Here is a 6,051-nt window from a genome sequence, read left to right as displayed (position 1 = left end):
TTAGAGATTACATTCATCAATTTATTTTTCTTTTGAATGATTTAAATAATGTTGAGGTTAAGATTGACGATAAAGATCAGGTTATGCTATTATTGTGCTCTTTACCTTCTTCATACAAGTTTTTCAGGGAGACCATGATTTGTGCCAGAGACAAACTCTCGTTCGAGGATGTGAAGGTTCATTTTTTGAGTAAGACAAACTCGACAATGAGTTTTTTTTTGGATAGCAAGACAGATAGGCAAGCTTCCATTTTAGTAGCATTAAAGAAGCGAGACAAAATGTGTCACTGTTGTAAGAAGTTAGGTCACGTTAAAGCAGATTGTTATAAACTGCGAAATAAAAGGGGTGTTTGTTAAGAGCAATGAGAAAGATGTAGTTGTTGCTAATTTGGCCGACAAAAGCGATGATGATTTCTTGTTAGTGTCAACAAGCGATAGCTCTGAGCTTATGTCCGAGTGGATCCTAGATTCAGGATGTTCTTTCCACATGTCTCCCAACAGAGAATGGTTTGCCACATACAATTCGGTTGAAGGTGGAGTTGTACGAATGGGAAGCGATTCATCTAGTAAGATAATTGGTATTGGTATTGTTAAAATGAGGATGCACAATAGGACGATTAGGACAATCTTGGATGTTAGGTATGTACCTGATTTACGAAAGAATCTCATCTATTTGAGTATTTTAAATTCAAAAGGTTGCAGAATCAACATCGAGTTGAGTGACATTAAGGTGTCTCGTTGGGCTCTCGTTTTGTTAAAAGGTAAAAGGACCAACAATCTTTATATTTTGGAAGGTTCTATAGTGACCAATGAAACCGGGCGTCCCTCGTCCATTACAGAGTCAAAGTCAACTTGTTTGGAGTAAAGACAATTTGGTCATAGGAAGCAAAAAGGTATGACCATTTCATTGAAGAGAGGTCATCTTTTGGATGTAGATTTTGAAAAGTTTAGGCACTGTGCTCGCTAAAATTAAACCGGTGTTAGTTTTGATTTGGCAGTGCAAAAGTTGATGGCTAGAGGTCTTCCAGCTTCTAAGCACATATTCAACTCAGTTAATTCCATGCATAGTTAAAGATAGGCCCGTGGCGGGCTTTGACAAAGATGGGGTTGTGGAAATACGAGTCAAGGTGAAGATTTGTTGAGTATGCCACGTATTTCAATCAATTTTGAAATATAATCTCCCAATTAAATTCTATTTATTTGTTTCAGTCGAACTTTGATCAGTTTAGATTTTTTTATTATTATTTGACTTATGAATATAGGCTACGAATTGACTCTTTTACAACCTTAGAAAATACATAATTAAAATATTAGAACTCATAACACTTTTGGAGAAATTTGAGTTTACGTTTTGAGGGTTCTTTGTTTTTTTGGGTTTCGGGGTTTAGTTTTTATTTCCATCTTTTGTACTCTTTGTTCTTTTTCCATTATAGTAAAATTATCTTCGCTCATAGTTTTTTATCCTTTTCGGAGGGGGTTTTTCACGTTAAATTTGTGTGTTCAATTTCTCAAATTCTTTTGCTATTTTTTTTACTTGTTCGTTGTTTAATCGAGTCGATCCCCAACAAAGGGTTTCAATGAACCCTTATATTTTAAGGGTTTAATTGAGTTCAATTTATAATTTGAAGGGCTCAATTGAGGACTATCTTCATTTTGAGACTTAGCATATTTTTTAAATTATTTTTGATGATATATTTTTTGGCATTTCAACCTTTTTAAAAAAATGATTTTTCGAAAAAAAATGAATTGCACATTTGGTGACTTTTTTTTTTGAAATTTTCTTTCTAGCTTGAAAATTTTACAATTTGATCACTAATATTTGTAAAATGATTAATATTTGTAATATTTGAAAATTTTACAATTTGATCACTAACATTTGTAAAATGATTAATATTTTGTTTTAACACTACAAATTTTCAGTTTTTGGTTAAAATTTCTTCATGTTATAGTCTATAATATGTATTTAAGTTTATTTGGATGAATTTTATATATGTTGGGGATAAATTCGATTAAGCAATGATCAAGTAAAATAACAAAGAAATTGAAAAGATCAAATACAAATATTTTACGTGGAAAACTCCCTTTGAAGAGGATAAAAAACCACGAGCAAAAATAATTCCACTATAACAGCAAAAACGAAAGTACAAAGATGGGGATAAAACTAAACCCTGAAGCTCGAAATAAGAACCCTCAAAAGGTAAACACAAAATTCTCTAAAAGCTAGTAAAAATTAATACCTAAATTTGTAATTGGTTAATCTTTTTAGGGTCAAAATATACCAATTTATAAGCTAAATCCGTAGGTCAAATAATCTTAAAATAATCTACACTAATCAGCGTATGACAGGAAACACAAAAATATACACACTTTTCATGCCCTTTTTAACTCAAATTCATGCAGTTTCAGTAAAATTCTTGTTGAAAAATATATAATAATTATAAAATAATTAAATTTCTCTCAAATTATGAGCATGTTGAATTTTAATTACTTTTATATCAATTTTTGATTAATTTTGATTATTTTCGACAGATTTGCACAAAGGGCAAAAAATGGCTCGGCAGACACTACTAGAAGCGCAAAACTAAGAAGCAATTTTAAAGCATCAAGGCGAATTAATTTTTCAGCGTAATACGGTCCAAATTATGTGTATTAATTTATAGTATAATTAATTGTAATTTTAATCCAATTTAATTTGGGTTAAATAAATTATTGTTAATTAATTATGAAAAGAGCCTAGTTGAGCTAAACCGGGAAAACCGATCCAACCGAGCACTGAGCAGCCCAAAACCGTCCCACATGCTGACCCAATTAGCTTGTTTGGCTGATTATTTGGCTTGCAAAATAGCCCTTGAAAACTCCTTCAATTTGCATTCAAACCCCTCCACTATTCATTCCTTTCAAGATTTGCCCCTACCTAAAAATAACATGTTTGAAATCTTCAAACATGCCACATGCATGGCCGTCCATGGGGGGAGTCTTTGACTGCTGATTTTCACTATTTTTAGCAGCCTTCTCAACCTATAAATACGCCCCTTGGCTGCTCACTTCAAACACATCTCAGAACTCATTTATTTCTTCACTTCTCTCTCACTTTTCTCTCTTCATTCCCTTCCATTGTTCTTCATTTTCTTCCCCCATTCCCTTGTTGATTTCACCTCTTGAAAAAGATTCATTCAACCACCATTTGGAGTAGCATTCAAGTGTTTGTGGAAGCCTCGGTTCAACAAGAACAAGCGGAGAATGAGGAGCGGAGCAAACTAGTCAAGCCTCGGAGAAACACCGAATTGATTCTTGTTCCCTATCCTTTTAATTTTGTTGTTGTTATGATGAACTTGTCTAGGAATATTTGTGATGTTTATATGTTTAAAATTAATTAATATGGCTTAAATTTAATTTGTGTTAGGTTGATTGCATTTCTTCTACTTGAGTTGTTAAAATTGTGTTTGTGTTGTTATAGGCCTCAGTAAGATGTTTGATTAAGTAAAACCGTGACTAAGTTATTCTTGCATTCCAATTGTAAGGTACTTAATGAATTAATTATTTAAACGGATTGAAATTGTAATTAATTGACGCGATATTTAATCAGTGCATGTTTAATCATCTAAGGTAGTTGAGGGTTAAATTAGCAACGGTATCTAACGATACATTAGCCTTGCATAACTTGCAAGATTTTTGTGATTAAACTGTTTCAAGGTAGAAATACATTGTTACCTCACATAATCTTTTATGTGCTTATGATATTGAATTAATTGTTTGAATTGGCATAGTTATATGTATAAGAGATTATTTTAATTTCATAAGTATGTATGTGCATTAACACATTTGCTTATTAAAATTTGTTTAATCGTTTGAATTGACATAGAGATATAGTCAGGAGATAATTGGATTTTGGTAGGTAAATATGTTCATAAGTTAGCAGATTACCGAATTACCATGAATTTATTCGTAACAACATGAACATGAGTTAAATAATTCTAAGTTAAGAAATGTAATTAATCTAACACAATTATGTCATCGTGATTAAAATCATCTTTTGAACTCGTGCATTGGAACTTTTATTTTATTTTTATTTATTTCACTTAGTTAAAATCCTAGTTTTTAATCAGCTCCTCAAATCAAAATATTTTTCTTCACCAAAGTGGTTTTAAAATTTCATTCATAAATAATTCTTTTCTCATTCCTTGTGGGTACGATAACTCAACATTTACTTGTCACTTTATTGCTTGTTGGATTGTGTACACTTGCACATTTTTGTCGTTACAAGCTTTTGGCGCCGTTGCTGGGGACTGTTTTAAAAAGTCATTATTTGTGAATTTGTTAATTTTGCATTTTGGTTTATTTTTCTGTTCAATTTTAGTTTAATTAATTTTTCTATGTTTATTTCAGGTGTTTATGAGTATTGACCGAATTATCGATTTGCTCCGCATAGACCCTAAGATAGAAAGAATTGTTCAACAATAAAGAAGACAAGCAAGTTAGAGAAGGACCGAAGAGATGAACTTCAAAAATCTGAATCAAGGAAATAGAACAAACCCTGCTCAAAATCCTATCCTTATAGCTGATGATAGAGATAGAGCTCTAAAACAGTATGTCATGCCAGTATTTCATGATTTTAATCCTGGTATTAGGAGACCTAAAACCGAGGCCCAACAGTTTGAGCTGAAGCCAATCATGTTCTAGATGCTTCAGATAGTGGGACAATTCAGTGGATTGCCTATCGAAGATCCTCATATTCATTGAAGACTATTTATGGAGGTGAGCGATTCTTTCAAGTTAGCCGAAGTGCCCGAAAGTGCACTACGATTAAAGCTATCCCCATATTCACTAAGGGATAGAGCTCGAGCCTGGTTGACCTCATTGCCACCAAATTCAATTTCAAAATTGCAAGAGTTAGCAAAAAGATTCCTCATGAAGTATTTCTCGCCTAGCAAGAATGCTAAGTTGAGGAACGAGATCACTGTTTTCCAACAAATGGATGAAGAGTCCTTGTATGAGGCATGGGAAAGGTACAAAGAATTATTACAGAAGTGCTCTCATCACGTGATCCCACATTGCATCCAACTTGAGATGTTTTATACTGGTCTCAATGCTCACACGAGAATGGTAGTGGATGCTTCTGCTAATGGTGTTCTCCTTTCTAAATCTTATAATGAGGCTTGTGAAATCATTAAGAGGATTGCCAACAACAATTACCAATGGCCAACCAATCGAGCAGCGTCAGGAAGATGAGTCATTGAAATACATGAAGTAAACGCCCTCACTTCACTCGCATATCAAGTATCATCAATATTCTCAATGCTTAAAAATTTTACCACTAATGGGTTTAATAGTTTTGCAACACAACCACTGAATTAATTTGAAAATGTAGCCTGTGTCTATTGTAGGGAAGGACATCTGTTCGAAGAATGTCCATCAAAACCAGAATCCGTGTATTACATGGGTAACCAGAACAAAAATTGAGGAAGCCAAGGACTACAATCCAATTCCTATAACTCATCGTGGCGAAACCACCCTAATTTCTCCTAGAATAACCAATGGGCTGGATCCAGTAACACATATGCCCAACTTAGACCGAGCCAACCACCTATTTTTACCTAACAAGTTCAGAAACAACCTCAATTTGAACCATCCAATGGCTTAGAAAACTTGTTGAAGGCATACATAGCCAAGAATGATGTCTTAATCCAAAGCCAAGCAGCTACATTGAAAAACCTAGAAAACCAAACGGGCAAGCTTGCAATTGAACTCAGAAACCAACCACAAGGAGTTTTACCTAGTGATACGGAGAATCTGAGGAATCCAAGGAAGGAGAATTGTAAAGCATTGAGATTGAGAAGCGAAAATACATTAGAGCCCAACACTGTAGAAGTTGAAGAGGAGCCAACTGATGCTCAAGACTTAGAGGAAGTTCAACTGAGTGTTGAAATTTTAGTTTCACCGAAAATAGAATCTACAAAACACCATAAGGTAATTTATGAACCAATCAATTTTGATAAACTAACAACTTCATTAGATACAGAATTGCCATAGAAGATGAGTCAACTAGTTCCAG

The 6,051-nt window shown here is 33.6% G+C and overlaps 1 non-coding gene across 1 annotated transcript; it reads right to left on the bottom strand.

Annotated features, from left to right (window-relative positions):
* Positions 1-4,937: 4,937 nt before the first annotated feature.
* LOC121218758 (small nucleolar RNA R71) lies at positions 4,938-5,041 on the bottom strand. The gene has a single exon (XR_005915235.1). It is a non-coding gene; the product is annotated as a small nucleolar RNA R71 (small nucleolar RNA).
* Between the last annotated feature and the right edge of the window lie 1,010 nt (positions 5,042-6,051).

Source organism: Gossypium hirsutum, chromosome D06 (genome assembly GCF_007990345.1).
Source record: "Gossypium hirsutum isolate 1008001.06 chromosome D06, Gossypium_hirsutum_v2.1, whole genome shotgun sequence".
Lineage (NCBI taxonomy): Eukaryota > Viridiplantae > Streptophyta > Magnoliopsida > Malvales > Malvaceae > Gossypium > Gossypium hirsutum.
Note: the sequence above shows the minus strand (reverse complement) of the source record. Positions and strands in the feature narration are given on the sequence as shown.